The sequence below is a fragment of the Mirounga leonina genome, unplaced genomic scaffold, assembly GCF_011800145.1.
Source record: "Mirounga leonina isolate KUSES-001 unplaced genomic scaffold, KU_Mleo_1.0 Mir_82, whole genome shotgun sequence".
NCBI classification, from domain to species: domain Eukaryota; kingdom Metazoa; phylum Chordata; class Mammalia; order Carnivora; family Phocidae; genus Mirounga; species Mirounga leonina.
In genome coordinates this window covers 34,581,307-34,601,132 of record NW_023270825.1, presented here as the reverse complement: position 1 = coordinate 34,601,132, position 19,826 = coordinate 34,581,307, and the positions used below count along the sequence as shown (strand labels likewise).

The 19,826-nt window shown below is 36.4% G+C and overlaps 1 protein-coding gene and 1 pseudogene across 5 annotated transcripts in view; both read left to right on the top strand.

The window, feature by feature from the left end:
- FUT8 (fucosyltransferase 8) overlaps window positions 1–19,826 on the top strand; it is a 316,354-nt gene that overhangs the window by 68,761 nt on the left and 227,767 nt on the right. The gene's annotated exons all lie outside the window — the stretch shown is intronic.
- Window positions 7,235–15,605, top strand: LOC118002516 (annotated as a pseudogene).

Here is a 19,826-nt window from a genome sequence, read left to right as displayed (position 1 = left end):
GCATCTGCTTTCGGCTCAGGTCATGATACCAGGGTCCTGGGATCGAGTCCCGCATCGGCCTCCCTGCTCAGTGAGGAGCCTGCTTCTCCTCTCTCTCTCTGCTGTTCCCCCTACTTGTGCTTTCTCTCGCTTTCTCTCTCCTGCTCTCTGTCAAATAAATAGATAAAATCTTAAAACAAATTTATAAAAACAAAACAGAAAACCTTGTGCTGATGCTTTGGATATATGGAATTAATTGGATGGCTAATTCAGACTGGGTGTCATAATTTAATTAGTACATTGTTCACTAATTATTTTTATGAGCAGAGAATAGAGTAATAATGTTAATCCTTATATTTTCTGTGATGTGGTAAAAAAAAAAACCTTAATGTACATCATTAATTTAATGCTTAGATATCTTGAATTTAGTGCTTGGTAGAAGTATGAAAAGAGAAATTGGTCTATATTATATGTAAAATGTAGTTTATTTTCTTTTGGAAAAAAGTTACATTAAAAAAATCACTATGTTACAGGTATTTCAGGCAACTGTTTTATTAAAATAAGAGAATCATCCTTTATCCCGTAGTTTAACATGACAGTAGTTACCATGTGTGAGTATATGGGTCTTTTAGTTCTTTTTCTTTTCTTTTCTTTTTTTTTTAAAAAATTTTATTTATTTGACAGAGAGAGATAGTGAGGGCAGGAACACAAGCAGGGGGAGTGGGAGAGGGAGAAGCAGGCTTCCTGCCAAGCAGGGAGCCTGATGTGGGGTTCGATCCCAGGACTCTGGGATCATGACCTGAGCCGAAGGTAGATGCTTAACGACTGAGCCACCCAGGTGCCCCAGTTCTTTTTCATATATAGATTTTTTTTACATAGTTGTGATCATAATTTCTTTTTAAATTTGTGCTTTTTGTAGTGTGTTTTCTCATTCTGTATCACTGTGTTTTTAATAGTAATGTTTTTTCATTGAGTGAGGTACTGTTAGGTTGGTCAGACTGACAGTTTATTCTCTTATCACTGTGATGAACCATGTATGCATTTAGCTTTTCCATTTCTTTTGATTTAGCTTTTTAAAAAATTTTTAAAAATTTTATTATTTTTTTAAATTAGATAGGTTCTGTGCCCTGTGTGGACTTGAACTCATGACCCTGAGATCAAAAGTTGAATGCTCTACTGACTGAGTCAGCCAGGCGCCCCCTGATTTAGCTTTTCTATGTTTGTGCCATTTCCTTGCCTGGATTTTCACAAGTTTTAGTCTCTCTTTCTTTTAAGGGATATTTTATGTTTTCTTCCCCAAGGCTAATTAACTTTTATTGGATCTTGAAAATATAATTTTTTTCTTAATATGATCAGAAAACAATGCTTTAGAACTTATATTGCTGCAGTGATTCACATTGTTCTTTTCTAAAAATTGAAATTTGTAACTAGGTGATAAAAATGATCTCCTAGACGTGTCAAGCTTGGTATTCTAGACTCTCATACTTAGGTTATAAATTATCTATAAAATAATTTAATATTTTATGTTGTACTTACAAATTGAATTTTTCCTGATTTTATATTTGTGGGTTTAATTTGATGTCTTTGTTAGGATTCCTTATTAGATTTCTCAGCATTCTTCTGAGTTTTCCTCTACCCTATCACTTGTGTTTAGGCCTGAATTGGGTCTAGCCTTTTGAGTGGAAAGTCAGTAGTAATAGAAACTTCTAGAAACATTTAGTGAGTCTGATGATCCTGAACCCACTTCCTCACCCATAAAAGCTAGCAAAGGATTGTTTAGGACCTTCTATACTGCATATTCTCTTCTGGCTTTCTAAGTTGACATTTTATAAAATATTTAGCTTTTTTTACTCTTGTCATCTTCAAGATATTTTACCATGATTTAAAAAAAAATCATGTTTCTACTGAGACATAGGTGAACCCAAGGGAAGGAAAAGATCATGCAGAATTGTTGGGTTCATTTCATTTAAAAGCAGTAAAATTCCATAATTGGAATTTGTTCTTATTCTTTGCAATTTTTTCAGGAAAGATAGGATTTAAAAATATATATATCACTTAGGAATATCTGTATTGGTGTGGGATTTAAAGTGATGTATACAAGGATGCTCATCATATTTCTTTCTGTCCTTACTCCTTTCTTTTTCCTAGTCTTGCCCTTTCTCCAACAAATTTAATGAACAACTACTATGATTTTGGGCACAAAATGATTAAGACCCTGCCTTTAGAAAGCTGATAATTTAATAGGTGAGCTGGAAATGTAAGTCAATAGTTGTAGTGTAGGAAGTCCCCTAATTTCCTATATAATAATATGTTCCCCAAAATGTGTTTGAAAATAAATATTCACATGGCAGAGGGGTGGGAGGTGTTTGGGTATTTCTATGGGGAGTTATTCCATGAAGCCAAAATGTGTCATTATAAAACATCTAATTCTAGGTGAACCTGGGTGGCTCAGTTGGTTAAGTATCCAACTCTTGATCTCAGCTCAGGTCTTGATCTCAGGGTCTTGAGTTTAAGCTCAGTTGTGAAGCCTACATAAAACAAAAACAAAAACATCTAATTCTAGTTCCTGGGCATGTTGTCTCCCTTGGGACCAGGAATCCTATTTGGTGCACAACATCAAATGTATCTGAGTGGGATTGCTAGCTGTGCTTGAGCTGAGCAAACGGATCTTGGACCCAACCTTATTGTAGAGAGGGGTGCAGCCTCTGGGATTTGAGCTCTGTTACTGGGATGGTAGGTATATGAAGCTGAGGGGAAGAGGGTCCTTCTCACCCTGCTGTGACAGTATGAGCTGGGTACATAAAGGATGTCTCCCACTTATATATTTGATTACCTGGGATATCTTTTTGCAACCCAGCAATACCTGTCGCTCTGCACTGTCCGAAGGGAGAAATCAAGGACTGTTGGAGATAGGCCTGGGGAAGAGTTAGACCGGACAAGAGGACACCTATCCTGCAGGATTTTAAAATGATAGCTTCAGTCACCCCTTCATCCTTACCCATCCCAACTTTTGTGTATATGTGGCCAAGGCTTTGTCTGTAGAAGGACTGGGAAATGAGGCAGGAAGAGTTAATTTTTTTTTCCATCATAGGCCAGGACAATAACAAATGTTTATTTCAATTTCAGGGAGGCCTGGCTTCACACTTCTTCCACTCCTTAGCATTGTGGGCTATCAGAGCTTCATGCATTACCTCATAATCATTAATAAGATGATGTCTAAGAGACTGAATTTGGTGTCCTAAAGGTAGTTTAAGGGTATCAGTCTGTAGTGTGTGAAATGTGTTGAGTTGTGTGAAATTTAGGCCTGGTCTGCTTCGTGTGGTAAGTATAGTTGGTGTATCTGTAAAACTCAGTGGTAGCACATAGGGAGGAATAATAAATTGTGCCTAGAAGGTAATGAAAGGGCTTACATAGGAGGGAATACTCAAACTCTTTAGTAAATGGGTGGCTTTAAAAGAAGATCTAATACTGAAAATTTCTGCCTGGTAACACTGGTATCTTAAGACCTTATTCAAATCAGATGGGGCTGTGGTCCAAAATACATTATTTGGGACTGAGCTCTCTTGAATATCTTTATACCTTAATTCTTTATACACAAAATTCAGTAACTTCTAAGCTGCCTTTAGTAAATTTTCACTGTGAATTATACATTAGATGATTAAATGTTTTTTTAAGTAGAACAGTTGTTCTATTTGAACTTTTATTATGATTCAGGTACTGTGTTGAATGCCTGAGACAGCTACAACATACGACATGAATTAAATCTTAAGAGGCAAAAGTCCAGAGCAAAGACAGAAATCTCTAAAATTGTGACAAATAGGGAATTGTGCTCTTACAAAATGTGCTTTGCGAGAGTAGGGAGGGAGTGATGATATTCTCAGAGTGGAGAATTAGAGAGTTTGAGAATGGTGCTTGATAGAGATGACAGTTGAGTTGATAGCAGAGATACTTTTAAAGCTAAACTTCCAGTACCTGGTCTCTAAGTTTTCTTTAACTCTAGGCTTAATTGGTTAAGTTACAGTCTCCCATAGCATTTAGTTACATATGTGTACAAGGAGAGTTACTGCTTTTAATAAGGACTGTCAGATTTTGCATGGTTCAGGATCAATAAAGCAAAATTATATTTTCCTTGGTATATTATATTTACTAGTAATATAACTAATAAATACTACTGTACTACCACTACTGTTCCTGTAACTACTTCTATCAGTACTATGATTACTGTTATTAGTACAGTGTTCTAATGCTCTTACCCCTTCTCCTCCTCTTTCCACTCCTACTACTACACTCCTACTACTGGGTAATGCTTGTTTTTACTAGGAACCACTTTTAAGTTCTTTTTTTTTTTTAAATTATTTTTTATTTTAAGTAATCTCTACATCCGATGTGGGGCTTGAACTCACAACCCTGAGATTAAGAGTCACATGCTTTATTGACTGAACTAGTCAGGCACACCTACTTTAAGTTCTTTATAGGTTTTCTTTTTTTTTTTTTTTTAAGTTCTTTACAGTTTTAAGATGGGAGATTATATCAATTTTTAGAAGGGTTTTCAAGAGTATTAATTAAAAAAAAGTGACTATTTCACAGAAACTTAGTAAAATTATCCCCATTTTCAAAAAAGTATTCTGATAATTCAAGTTCTAGTTATGAGGGGTTATCCTATGTTTTTCTTTGTTTCTTGATAAGTATTATTATATGTATGGTAATATGATTGAATTTTTATGATTAGATTTATTCCAAATAAAAATTAATCCTAAATATAAAGCTTTTTTCTATGTAAGTATATGTTTTTTTGTTACTCTTGATATTTTTTCTGGACATTCAGGTCAATCAGGGTGTTTAGAATTTCTCTAAAGAGCATAAGCTATGGAGTAAGGCAGATGTGGTCTGATTCTTAACTTGGATACTAGCTGTGCTTGAGTAGTTAATTTTAGATACTAAATTTCTACATCTGTAAAATGTAAATAAATAATAAATGCGAAGTCTTTAGCACAGTGCCTGGCATAAAGTAATGGCTCAGTAAATGTTAACTACTACTGTTAACTGACTTAGGAGTTAGGTCTCTGGCCTTAAATGTGGACCTTGGAGACTGGGAATACCTTGGGGCCACCTTGAGAGCCCCTAAGTGGAGAAGACTGCCTATAAGATGACCTATTCTGGACGTGCCTTTCTGACCTGAAACTAATCAAATGCTTATGGGCTTTGCTGAAAAATTTTTAAAGAACTCTAATATTGCAAAAACTAAGAAGAAACTCTTAGTATACATCTAAATTTTGGCATAGGATGAGGCCACAGGTTGGCTAGGTTTCACTATGATGTAAGCATAATCATGGAGCAAGAGTTGATGAGAGAACCTTTTTCACAGCCTCTGGTCTGGGGTAAGTTTGGCTTACTGGGGATAAGGTAGAGGAATCTGAACTATAGAGTCAGTAGTGCCAAACAGGAGGGAGAGGTGTCTTTTTTTTTTAAGAAGTTCTAGATTTTTTTAAAAAAGCACCTTGTTTTAGATGTTATCAGGCATCAGAGGTAACTGATGAAGGTAGCAGAAAAGTCAGAGACACGTGTAGCTAAATCTAGGTTGTAGCTCCTATAATCTTTTTAGTTAGAGAACCAGGTCTGTAAACTGTTGAGAACCCTCTAAGGGGACTCCATGATAGGTAAATACTTGAGAGCTCTGATTTTACCTTGTCTTTCTTTTTGGACGGTGGAGGTTAGAAGTGCATTCACAGTCATAGAAACCTTTGTATATATGGTTACCGTTCTGAAAAGAGACATTCTGTCTTCCACTCCAGATAGTTACCTTAGATACTTAGATTTTTAGAACAATAATGTCAGTATGGTTTAGGTTCTGAGTTAGTGGCTTGAGGAAATTTGATACAGGCCATTACAGAATAGAAGATAAATCTCATTTAAAAAATATTATTTACTGTGCCACCAGTTAGTAGTGACTTGTAATATGGAAACATTCTTAAAAATCCTAGGAGAGTTGTACTTTCATGATAGTTTAATTTATTATGTGTACTTTGCATTTTGGGGGTTTAAAAAAAGTGCTACATGGGGAAGGGGATGGCTTAAAAACAAATTGGGTTCTTTTACGCACCAGTAAGTTGACAGTTTGACTAATTGTAAATGAAAGTGGAGTTATTACTATTTATTTATTTTTTAAATTAAGTAGGCTACACACCCAACGTGGGGCTTGAACTCCACAACTTGGAGATCAAGAGTCACATGCTCTACCAAATGAGCCAGCCATATGCCCCAAAAGTAGAATTTTTAATTGATTTAATTCTAGATTCTAAAGGATGCTTTACAAAACACCTAGTCTGTCAATCAGTAGGTTGGTATTTTTCATACATATTGTTAAGTTAAAAACTGGAATTTGTAGAGTGATAGTATTATACATGACACTTTATCAAAGAGATTAGTTGACAGCCTCATACAAACTCTTCCTGATCACTCAGTCTAAAATAAATATCTATTTTTTATCATTTCATCTTATGTATGACACTATGGTGTGTGTGTGTGTGCATGTGTTTGTATTTGTTTATTGACTATTTTCTTACCAGAATGAAATTCCATGAGTTCTTTTTCTTTTTTCATCAAAACATTTATTAAATGGTTAACTGCACGTGGCCTGAGCTGTGACTAGGCTTTGTTAAAGACTTGAGTGCCTGGCTAAAACCAGGAAAACTGCTGCCTCCTTTTCATGTTCATAGAGCAGCTACTGCTCATACTTGGGCCAGTCCTGTGGCCTGCAAAGGAGGGGATACATATACCAGAGCAGGATTCTGCTAAATGGAATGGGGCCCAGGGGTAAGGACACTAAGCCAACCCGTCCAGCCAACCCTTCAGGAGATATCCTGAGCAACTAAAATAGCACGTGACACAAAGTAGGTGGTCAACGGATATTTGATGAATGGAGGATTTTCTCTTTTCTTTCTTCCTTTCTCTCTCTCTCTCTCTTTTTTTTTTTTTGAGGGGAGGAGTGTCAAGGTTCAGATTTGAATGACATATAAGTAACTTTAAGTTACTCATTTTCATAAAGATGATGCTGGGAAAGTATATTTGCATAATAAAGGGATACATTTCAACATTTAAAAAATGAAGAATTAAGAACTCATTAGTTTTAAGGCTTGCTAGTGTTCATCATTGTAATCTGTTAAAGGAAAATATCAATTGTGATAATTAAATTGAAAATACAAGAGAAATTTTGATTGGTAAAGTGATAATGTTTGTAATAAAAATTATAAATATAGTTAAAATTTTAGAAAAGCTTGAATACCATGAGATCTCCAAAAGTTAAAAAGTCAAAGCAGAGTGACGCAATCCCTGGCAGAAGTCCCTCCACCTGCGGTGTTGTGCTGTGGGAAAGAGAGATGGATTTGTAAATCCCAGAGTATGAGGTTCTGCCTACCCAAAGCCACTACTGTGCAGAGACCCTGGGTGAAGCCACCTTCATCATGTCTGACCAGGAGGCAAAACTGTCAACTGAGGACTTGGGGGTAAGAAGGCAGGAGAATATATTAAACTCAAAGTCATTGGACAGGATAGCATTGAGATTTGCTTCAAAGTGAAAATGACAACATATCTTAAGAAACTCAAAGAATTGTGCTGTCAAAGACAGGGAGTTCCAATGAATTCACTCAGGTTTCTTTCTGAAGGTCAGAGAATTGCTGATAATCACATTGCAAAAGAACTGGGAATGGAAGAAGATGTGATTGAAGTTTATCAGGAATAAACGGGGTCATTCAATGATTTAGATACTCTTTTTATTTTCTTTACTCTTAATCCTTTTTTATTTTTAAAAATAGTTCTTTTGTAATGTGGTGTTCAAAATGGAATTGAAAACCTGCACTCCCATCTCTTTAAAACATCTGGTAATTTGAATTCTAGTGCCTGTTACTCATTATCACTTGTTTTCATTATGCTGAGTTTTAGTGATCAAACCTCAGTCTCCTTCATATTGCCCTCTCCCTTTAAAAAATTACATGTGTGCACAGAGAGGCACAGAGAAGCATTGCTTTCACAGGCAATGTGAGTATTCATAATGACTTTCTAGTTGGCCCTAAAGTTCTAGCATATTATTGCTTCAGTCCTGGACTATGATTTTCAGTGGGAAATGGAAGTTTTTCAGAGAACTGAACTTGGAAAAATGACCTTTCCTTAACCTGAAGCTACTTTTAAAATTTGCGGGTCTGGACCAGAAGAAGAGAAGTATCAGGCTGGAGTCAAGATGACAGAGATGGTGAGAGTAATGACTACCTCCAGAGATGGCTTCACTCTGGAGAAAGCATATTAAGAAAAGAAGTCTTGTCAGAAGATCCAGAGAAGTTCTAATTTTATTAGCAGTTAATAAAGTTATTCATGCAGTTGTGTATATAACAGAACACTGCTCTTTTTAATTTTATTTGTACTTTTTGGCCTGGGATATGGGTTTTAAATGGACATTGTACCAGCTTCATTAAAATAAAGTGTAAAAACCATTAGAAAAAAAAAGTCAAAGAGAATCTCTGAAGTAGACGTTTATTCTAGAATCTGAAAGAGAAAAAGAGTAAAATTAGGTTATAAGTAGGCTAGGTATTGACAAAGCAGGCCAATCTGAGGCTAAATGTTGTCAGCCAAGAACAGATGTTAGGTGGAGGAACCCAGAAGTACTACCTTCAACCTACTGTTGAATTAGACTACATTGGACCTATCATAGACTCTCTCCTTAAGAACAGTGACTAAGTTCACGTTGTTCAGGGCTATCCCCAGTGCTCAGTATAGTTCCTGGCAATTTGTATGCTCTGCATAAAATTTTTTCTTGAAAAAAAGTGAATTAATCTGTAGGTAGTAAATTCTGGAGAGCTGACTTCAGACATTTTTAGGGGTGTTGTTGCCATGGGTTTTCAGCCATAGCTGCTCCTGTATCATTTTTCTTCGAGTTTCTCTTAACCTTTTGGGGTGAAGGATCAGAATTTGTGCCTTTGGCCCTTGTTAATAATATGCTTTGAATTATTCTGCATTATTCTTATCTATAGCTGGACCCTTTTTTTCGTAAAAGACAGGGCAAGCTTCTCTTAAGTTCTGGTAGCTGAAATTTGAGTCTATGTCCAGTGTACTAATAGAAAGTCTTGTATTTATTTTCTTTTTTTCTTTTTTTTATAAGGTATTTTTTTTCTTTTCTTTTTTTCTTTAAAGATTTTATTTATTTATTTGAGACAGAGAGAATGAGAGAGAGAGAGAGAGAGCACATGAGAGGGGGGAGGGTCAGAGGGAGAAGCAGGCTCCCCGCCGAGCAGGGAGCCCGAAGCGGGACTCGATCCAGGGACTCCAGGATCATGACCTGAAACGAAGGCAGTCGCTTAACCAACTGAGCCACCCAGGCGCCCTTGTATTTATTTTCTTAGTGAAGTTACTTTAAATAAAATTCCAAAGGGTTTAATTGTCCTGCTAAATAAATCTGTATTACTTAGTTATGTGAAGTTAATGATTGATTTAAGGGATTAGGAATGAGTCATCAATGCTTTTCTCTTGCAGTTAGTGATTTCAAACCTTTTTTGTGCTGGTAGCGATGAAAAATTACTTAGTCCTTGCTGGACATGAAGAAATTCAGAGTTGTTTTTGCTTGTATCTTCATGGAATGAAAGAAGTGGATTAAATTGTCCTTTTACTAATATAAATATGAAAAGAACTTAGTCTAGATTTTCTTCTAGGCTTTTATTTCACTTAGACTTTTTTCCCCCCAAAGATACACTCCTCTCATTTTAATGCATGTTAAAATTGGATGAGTAAGCTTAGATATGTTAGTGTGCCTCCCCTTCAGTCTCACTAGCCCTATTTTAAGTGCTCTGTAGCCACATATGGCTGGTGATTATTATATTGGGCAGTGTAGGTATAGAACATTTCCTTCTTGCAGATATACCTGATATAGACATTTTCTCTTATAGAGTCTAATGATCCAGGTAATTATAATTTTTAAGGTAAGATTCTCAGTATTTTTGGTAAGACATTTGTATTATGAAATTTATTTTGATTATTCTGTTATATCATGGATACGCCACTAATTTTTATTACTCTGTTTTAAAATGTCATTTTTATCTAATTTTGAGACTAGCTTCCATTTTGTAATATAATATAATGGGAAATTTTGATATAGTAACTAGAAATTGCCCTTACAGGTAACACAGAACATTAATCTTGTTAAGTGAGGTAATGAATATAACTGCGTGAAAATTCCTTTTAAGGCTTTTACTGTCAGTATTTTAGGAATGTAGAGCTTCCAAAACAGGCCTTTGACTCCTAATGTGTTTTGGTTAAACATGATAATGATTTTGTCAGTATAGTGCTGGCCTTACAAAAGTTGCTGATTAGATGTCAGTTCTTTTAGTACATAGATTTCATTTTCCAGAGCATGGTTCCCCAAACCAGATGATCATAAGAATTCCCTGAGGAGGGGCACCTGGGTGGCTCATTCGGTTAAGCGCGTAAGCATCTGCCTTTGGCTCAGGTCATGATCCCAGGGTTCTGGGATGGAGCCCCACATCCGGCTCCCTGCTCAGTGGGAAGCCTGCTTCTCCCTCTACCTCTGCCTGCTTCCCTTGCTTGTGCTTTCTCTGTCAAATAAATAAATAGAATCTTAAAAAAAAAAAAATTCCCTGAGAAGCTTTTTAAAGATACAGATATCCGAAGCGGATGTATTATATAGCATATGTATTAATAAAATCCTTTGTGTACATTCCTTAGTATTATAAACTCCTTGAGATAGAATTGTTGGCTCAAAAGATTGAACTATTTTTTGGATTTTTGATTCACAGGAACAAATTTCCTTCAGAAAGTTTACACCAATTTATAAACTTTTCCTCACATTTTCTCTGCACTGGGTATTATTGAACTTTTAATATTTCTCAGTTGATTAAAAAGATCTCTTATTTTAGCTTGTATTTCTTTAATTATGAGTGAGAGCATTTTTCAAAATTTTTTTTTTAATTTTATTTTATTATGTTAATCACCATACATTACATCATTAGTTTTTGATATAGTGTTCCATGATTCATTGTTTGCGTATAACACCCAGTGCTCCATTCAATAAGTGCCCTCTTTAATACTCATCACCAGGCTAACCCATCCCCCGAACCCCCTCCCCTCTAGAACCCTCAGTTTGTTTCTCAGAGTCCATAGTCTCTCATGGTTCATCTCCCCTTCCAATTTTCCCCCCTTCATTATTCCCTTCCTACTATCTTTTCTTTTTTTAATTTTTAATTTATTTATTTTTTAATTTTTAATTTTTTTTAAAGATTTTATTTATTTATTTGACAGAGAGAGACACAGTGAGAGAGGGAACACAAGCAGGGGGTGTGGGAGAGGGAGAAGCAGGCTTCCCGGAGCAGGGAGCCCGATGCGGGGCTCGATCCCAGGATTCTGGGATCATGACCTGAGCCGAAGGCAGATTGCTTAACAGACTGAGCCACCCAGGCGCCCCCCCCCTCCTTTTTTAACATATAGTGTATTATTTGTTTCAGAGGTACAGGTCTGTGATTCATCGGTCTTACACAATTCTTTTGATAATGCATTTTTTTCTCCTCCCTCTTTCTTTCTTTTCTTTCTTTTCTCTCTCTCTCTCTTTCTTTCTTTCTTTCAAATTGCCTGTTTTTGATATCTCTTCTTTCACATACCTAGGGTTCTTCATTTTGATTAGCAATAAGTTGAACGATAGGGCTAGAAGGCAATGACTAAAAACAAGAATTGGTGTTCAGAAGGTGGGGTGATTTTGGGTATTGAGCCTGGTACAGATATGGGCAAAATGTTAAATCTATCACAGATTTGCAAGATTCTTTGTACATAGTTTCCATCTATTCTCTCATAAATGGTATCTTTTAGGAATGGTCCTTTTCAGTTTGACAGTGGAGGAATTGGATTTAAAATTTTTTATGAAGAAAGGAAGTATTTTGCTACTATCATTTGGAAACTGATCATTATATTTGGTTCTGGTTGTTATTGGAATCAGTTTGAAATAATGCCATCTAACACAACTATTTATTTTTGATTTCTTGCCTATGTATATATATGATAGAACAGAAATCCCTTAATTATGGGGACCTTTTTTCTTTGTGTCTCTAGTGCTTCATAGTATCTGGCCCTGTAAAAGAAAACTCATTTTCTGTACTCACAACACTTCTGACACCAGATGTGTGGGTTTTCCATACCAAGCAATTCTTTAATTCTCGGAGGATACCAACTGAATATTTAGCATAGACCCCAGAGGTTAAGGCCCAGTCCCACAAGACTACCCTCCACTTCACATGTCAATTGGGAGTAGTGGGTACCCAGGTTACCCACACTTCTGTCTGACTTGGCTACAAATTGGAGGGATCTCATGACTTCCTCCTCAGGTTTGATAATTAGCTATTATGGCTCACAGAACTCAGAAACACTTAATGTTTATCATCTTATTACAAAGGATATAATTAAAGATAATGTTGAACAGCAAGATGAAGAGGTACATAGGATGAGGTCCAGAAGGATCCTGAGCACACAGAGTGGAGTGTGCCACTCTCCTGGCACATGGATGTGCTTATGAACTTGGATGGCCTCTAGGACCCATAGTTTAGGGATTTTTAACGGAGGCTTTATCACATAAGCATGATTGGTTATTAAGTCAATGTCCAACCCCTCTCTTGTCCCTGCAGGATAGGGCATGGGGCTGAAAGTTCCAATCTTATGATCTGGGTTTGGTCTTTCTGGTGACCAGCCCCTGTGTTGAAGCTATCCGGGAACCCACTAAGAGGAGCCTCATTAGAATGAAAGATGTTACTATCAAGAAATTCCAAGGGATTTAGGAACTCTGCATGAGGGATGTGTGCCCATTTGGGCCACAGACAACTGTGTTCAGTCTGAATGGGGGCTCACAGAGGGAGTGGGGGTGCTGGCACCAGCAAGAGTCCTTGAGAGTGTCTAGGGGCTCAGGTTTCCATGTGCAGAGGGAGTTGACAGCTTGTTACCAGGCTGAGGCTTCAAGGTTGCACAGGAGGATTGTGTTCTGTCTAAGCGACTGGGACAGCACTCCACTAGAAGTCCTCACCCACATGTCCAACACCACTTCATACCAAGTCCCTACTGTAAACTGGTGGAGAGCCTCTTTCTACTTCAGTGTCCCTTGAGTGCCCTCTACTGAAAAAGCTTAGCATAGTGCTCATGTTAAATTAGAATAGTTAAAGGAATTTTGTTGTTTATCACAAAACATACATTGAAAGATTCCTTCAGAGCTGGAGTCTCTGCATATGTGTCCATAACTGACACATATGGATAATACCTAAGTTTGTTAATCCAGTCACCTGTTGATGGACAGTTTTGGTTCTTTCTAGTTATTGGTTCCTACAAGTAAAGCTGCCATGAACATTAATATACAAGTTTTTGCATGGATATATATTTTGATTTCTCTTAGGTAAATACCTAAATGTGGAATAACTGGATCGTACATTAGTGTGTGTAAATTTTTAGGAAATTGCCAGATAGTTTTCCAAAGTGGCTATACCATTTTTTGTTCTTGCTGGCAGTTCCTCTATGTCTTACCAATATTTGGTATGGGTTATTCCTTTTAATTTTAGCCATCCTAATAGGTGTATGGTATTATCTCCTTGTGTTTTAATTTCCATTTCTCTAATGACTAATGATATTGAGTATCATTTCTTGTGTTTATTTACCATTTGTATATTTTCCTTGGTAAAATGCTCAAATCTTTTACTTTTTTTTAATTGGGTTGTTTTCTGATTATTGAGTTTTAGATGCTTTTTTTTTTTTTGAGTTTTGAATCCTTCTTCTATATTTTTGATTCCATACTTTGCCGAGTTTTTTTCCTGGATTGTGGCTTCTCTTTTCATTCTTTTAACAGTATCTTTTGAGGAATAATAATTTTTAATTTTGATGAAAGTTCAGGCTATCAATTTATTCTTATATCCATCATGTTTTTGTATCTAAAATATTTTTGCTTAATGCAAGGTGATAAAGGCTTTCTCCTAGGATAGCTTCTGGAAGTTTTATGGTTTTAGTTTTGTTTTGTTTTTTTGTTTTGGAAAGTTTTTTTTTTTTAAGATTTATTTATTTTTTCTAGAGAGAGCACGAGCACGGGGAGGGGCAGAGAGAGACAAGCAGACTCCCTGCTGAGCAGGGAGCCTGACAAGGGGCTCAATCCCCTGGACCCTGAGATCATGACCTGAGCCAAAATCAAGAGTCAGATGCTCAACCCACTGAGTCACCAAGGTGCCCCATAGTTTTAGGTTTTATGATTAGTACCATGTTGCATTTTGGGTTTTTTGTTTGTTTTGTTTTTTAATTTATTTGTCAGAGAGAGAGAGCACAGCAGGGGGAGTGGGAGAGGGAAAAGCAGGCTTCCCGCTGAGCAGGGAGCCTGACTCAGGGCTTGATCCCAGGACCCTGAGATCATGACCTGAGCCGAAGGCAGACACTTAACCAACTGAGCCACCCAGGCGCCCCTGAAGTATCACCTTTTATTTAGATTTTCAGTTTCTTTTTTTTTTTTTTTTTAATATTTTATTTATTTATTTGAGACAGACAGAGATAGTGAGAGAGAGCTCGAGCAGGAAGAAGGGGGAGAAGCAGGCTTCCTGCGGAGCAGGGAGCCTGATGCGGGGCTCGATCCCAGGACCCCGGGATCATGACCTGAGCCGAAGGCAGAGGCTTAACCATCTGAGCCACCCAGGCGCCCCTTCAGTTTCTTTTTTTTTTAAGATTTTATTTATTTGTTTATTTGAGAGAGAGAGAGAGTGCTTTCATGCGTGGGAAGACAGGCAGAGGGGGAGCGAGAGGGAAAGAATCGTTGTTTTTTGTTTTGTTGAAGATTTTATTTATTTATTAGAGAGAGAGAGAGTGCACATAAGAATGGGGAGTGGCAGGCAGAGTGAGAAGCAGGCTCCCCACCTGGCAAGAAGCCCACTGGGGGACTCTATCCCAGGACCCTGGGATCATGACCTGAGCCGAAGGCAGACGCTTAACTGACTGAGCCACCCAGGCATCCCGAGGGAAATTATCTTAAGCAGACTCCACGCTGAGAGTGGAGCCTGTTGTGGGCTTGATCTCATGACCCTGAGATTATGACCTGAGCTGAAACCAAGAGTTGGACATTCAACCAACTGAGCCACCCAGTTGCTTCTAGAATTTCAGTCTCTTTTAGCAGTGTTATTTTTTTTTTTATGCAGATCTTTCCCAGATTTTGCCACATTTATCCCGAAGTGTGTTACATTTTTTTGCTCTTATAAATAGCATTATTTTTTTAAATTCCACTTTCCACTTGTTCATTGCTAATATATAAAAATGCAGTTGATTTTTATATCCTGTAACCTTGCTAAATTCACTTTTTTTAGTTCTGGTTGCTTTTTTGGGGGGGGTTGTTTTTTTGTGGGGGTTTTTTTTTTTTTTTTGGTAGGTTCCACTGGATTTTCTACACAGTCATGTCTTCTGTGAATGAAGAGAGTTTTACTCCTTTCATTCCAATTTATGTTCCTTTTATTTCTTTTTCTTGCCTGACTTCTTTGGCTAGACCCTCTAGTATAATGTTGAATGGAAATGGTGAGAGAGGACATTCTAGTCTTGCTTCTAATTTTAGCGGGAAGGCATCCATTCTTTCATAATTAAGTATGATGTTAATTGTAGATTTTTCATAGATACCCTTTATTAGATTGATTAAATTCATTTCTATTTCTAGTTTGCAGAGATTTTTCAAATCAGGAATGGATATTGGATTTTGTCAAATGCTTTTGGGTGTGTGTCTATTGAGATGAGAGTTACTGTTTATGTTTTAGCTCTAGGTAATGCAAGTGTCTGTTGTTATGTACAATTTTGTTGGCCTTTTTTTTCCCCGAAAATGACCTCCTCCCCTAAAGAAAGTCAATTAATCTGCATGTATAATACCTGGGTTTTAAAAATATGTTATGTGCAGTATCATCTCTAATTGGTTAAAATATGAATTATAATAATGCTAATGGAGTCTAATTATTGAGCTGTGATGTGAAAAAATAGAGAAAAATCTGAGAATTATCCATAAAATACATATCTACTAAAGAAATTTTGATTGAGTACAATTGTTTTAACTCTAAATTTATATTTAGCATTACTGAAGGGAGACAGCTATAGGATACGGATACTTAATGGTCTTTGGTAAGTGTTTAGGAAGAAGTGAAAAGAGTAGATGAATTACGTGAAGAAAAATTTAAAGCATAGAGGCTTACTTAAAGATTGAAAAAAGCAAGTAGACTTAACAGAAAACAAAGGAGTCAGAAAGAATGCAGTTGTTTCTTATAGACAATAATTGGAGTTAAGGCAATGTAGCTGGTGCCTTTGGTGAAGTGGAAAGGATTGCCCTGGGATAATTGGGTTTAAATCCTGTATTTCCCACTTGCTAACTCAGTAAGTTTCTTAAACTAAGTTTCTGATTTCTCATCTATGGAATGAACATAAGAATATTTATCCCAAGGGTTGTAATGAAGATTAAATAGAATCAGTTACATAAAAGTGCATAGCAGTATAGTTAGGTGCTTAATAAATGTTTGTCTTTATTATTTTTTTTAAATGACCAATAGAAGCATTACTTTTCTGTTGCCTATTTCCCTGGTGATTATATATAGACACAGAAGTAGTGTCCACAGTTACCCTGAAACCCATTGAGAAAATAAAAACCGAAGCCAATTCCTGCTGTGTTGACCTCCTAGAACTTCTGATAGTTTGAAAGAAAATTAACCAGAGCACAGTGAGCATAAGATTATATTAGAAAATGTTCTGAAGGAGAGTTCTAACTTGAGGAAGGAGGGCAGAATTTATAGGGCATTAGCAAGAGGGGTTAGGCATAGTTCAACTAGTTTGGGGAATAGTTGGTCAAAGATGGCTCTCAGAGAATTGGTCTTGTAGATTAGTAGTCATTGGGCAGATTTTTTCAAGAAGTTTGAGGAGAAGCAGCTGTGGGGGTCAGTCAAGGATATGAGAGGATCAATGCAAAATTCTCAGGTTTTTAGTGTCTGCACAGATTTTTCAATCATTGGCTCTTCCAGTCTTTTCCTCCTGCACCCCCACCACTAGTATAAGGGCCCTTTATTCTGGTCATGATTTTAGACCTTTGTAGCTCTTGATCTCAGAGGTAATATCTTTATGAAATTATAAAGAACAAGGAATTAAGTATTTTGTAGAACTAGAAAGTTCTCTTAGTCTTTGCTTCCTGCCTTCTTTGTATTGTGTTTTGGATTCTATTATGTCGGTGCTCTGCAGTAGAGGAAATGGTAATGTATGATAACGAAAAGCTTCAAAGTAGACATATGGCTGGTAGGGAGATTCAAATAGGGTTTTACAGCAGCTATTTTAGATGATGACACATCTTCAGCTTAAATTGCAATTGATTTTTTTTTTATTTTGCCTTATCTTTCTGTGATGATTCTAGTAGAAATCAAATGAAATTATTTTTGATAGCTGGTTTGTGAACATTGGTATTTGCAGCTAACCTTCCAAAGCCTACCTGTGCTTTCAGGGAGCTCAGCTTGTGACTAAATGGATCATCTCTTCTCTTTTATCTATTTAATGCCTTACTGGTTTCTAGCAGCTGGTACTTAGCATTGTTCATTCTTGAGTTTGGTGTTTCAAGTGATTTCTTTGCCTTTATGAGGTACTTTCTGACTATAGGTGAATCCATTCTCCTGTAAATATAATCTGTGCTTTGAAATTAAATGATCCTTGTCCTCTTTGAATACATAAATCCTTTTATTATCTGATAGTTTGCCTCTTGATTTGTGGCTTCCTGTGTTCCTTTTGTAATGCTTACTTAGCTTTTAATTTAAATTCAAGGTTGCCTTAGTTAGCATCCAAGGAAGACTTTGGCCTATTCAGACGTTGAGAAAGTATGAATATTTGGCCACCATATTTATGATTATTGGGGCATTTCATAGAAGGGGAGGCAAATTTCTTATTTTTTCCTAATCAGGCTCACCATAGACCTTGTATTTTTCAAAAGAGCTTGAGTGGGAAAAAAAATACATGAAGGATGGCATATCTGCTCTTTCTACATGGATGTACTTACCATAACTGTGAAAAATATATTTGATTTACTGTGAAGCTCTCAGGGTAAATGCGTCAGATATAATCAATATTTTAGTATTGTCATGTATAGTTAAGCACTTTCCCGTAAATTATAAGAAAGTTATTTATGTTTTTTTGTTCGCAGAATATCACAAACATTTCCAAAATGTAGCTTTCTTTTTTTTGATATTCAGAGGAAGTTAGAGATAAGATTTATCTACAACTAAATAGTAAGTCACTGGTGAGAATTTTTTCTACCTCATATATTACTATGCTTCTTAAGTCTCATTCTTCTCCATTTTTAACATTTGGTGATATGATACAAATGTCACTATCATAGCTTTCTTTAATTTCCTGGGAAGTATCTTTTATAGCCTTCATATCTTTCAATCTTAGGAACTCTGAAAGGCTTCTTTATCCTTTATTTCTTCTAAAGAAAATATCCTCATTTGCTCTTTAAAAAAAAAAAAGTTTTTTTTAATTTATTTGAGAGAGAGAGAGAGAGCACAAGCAGGAGGGGCAGAGGGAGAAGCAGACTCCCTGCCAAGCAGGGAGCCCAAAGCGGGGCTCCATCCCAGGACCCTGACATCATGACCTGAGCCAGTCAGAGGCTTAACAGACTGACCTACTCAGGTGCCCCTCTTTATTTTCTCTTGATGTTTTTATAGAGATTCCTGCTACCCATGGAGAGAAATAAAAACATGCAATGTAAAATCTCAGTCATTTAGGACATTTTAAATATTAACAAATCAGTTATTTAAAAAGTTTCATGGATTTGTGATTTTTTTTTAGTTGTTTTCAGCTTTATTGAGGTATAATTGACAAATATCATAAAATATTTAAAGTATACATGATAACTTCATATATTCTTTCTTAGTAATTATATAGTGTAGTGTTATCAACTATAGTAACCATGCTTTACATTAGATTCTCACACTTTGTACATCTGATAGCTGGAAGTCTGTACTCCTTTATCAACTTCTCCTTATTTCCTGCACCACCCAGTCCCTGGCAGCCACTTTTCTACCTTCTGTTAGTATGAGTTGGGATTTTTTTTTTTTTTTTTTTTGTAGATTCCACGTATAAGTGATACCATACAGTATTTTCTCTGTCTGTCTTATTTCACTTAGTATAATGCTCTTAAGATTTATTCATATTGTTGGAAATGGCAGGATTTCTTTTTTTCTCATGGCTGAATAATATTGCATATATACAAATATATATGTATATGGATACATACACACACATACACATACACACCCCACATCTTTATCCTTTCATTTCTGGGTGGATACTTAGGTTGTTTCCATATTTTGGCTATTGTGAATAATACTGCAGTAAACATGGGAGTGCACTGGTCCTGTTTCCATTCCCTTAGGGTATATACTGAGAAGAGGGATGTCTGGATCATTTGGGTAATTCTGTTTTTGATTTTTTTGAGGAAACCTCCATACATTCTCCATAGTATGCTGCATCAGTTTACATTGCCACCAGCAGTGAACAAGGGTTCTCCTTTGTCCACATCCTCACCAACACTTGTTAAATTATGTTTCTTTTTTTGTGATAGCCATTCTAACAGGTGTGAGGTGATATCTCATTGTAGTTTTGATTTGCATTTGGTGATGACTACTGATGCTGAGCCACCTTTTCACATACCTGATAGCCATTTATAGGTCTTCTATGGAAAAATACTGTTTTTAAATCAGATTTATTGATTGCTATTCAGTAGTATGAGTTCTTTGTATATTTTGGGTATTAACCCCTTATCAGGTATGTAGTTTGAAAATATTTTT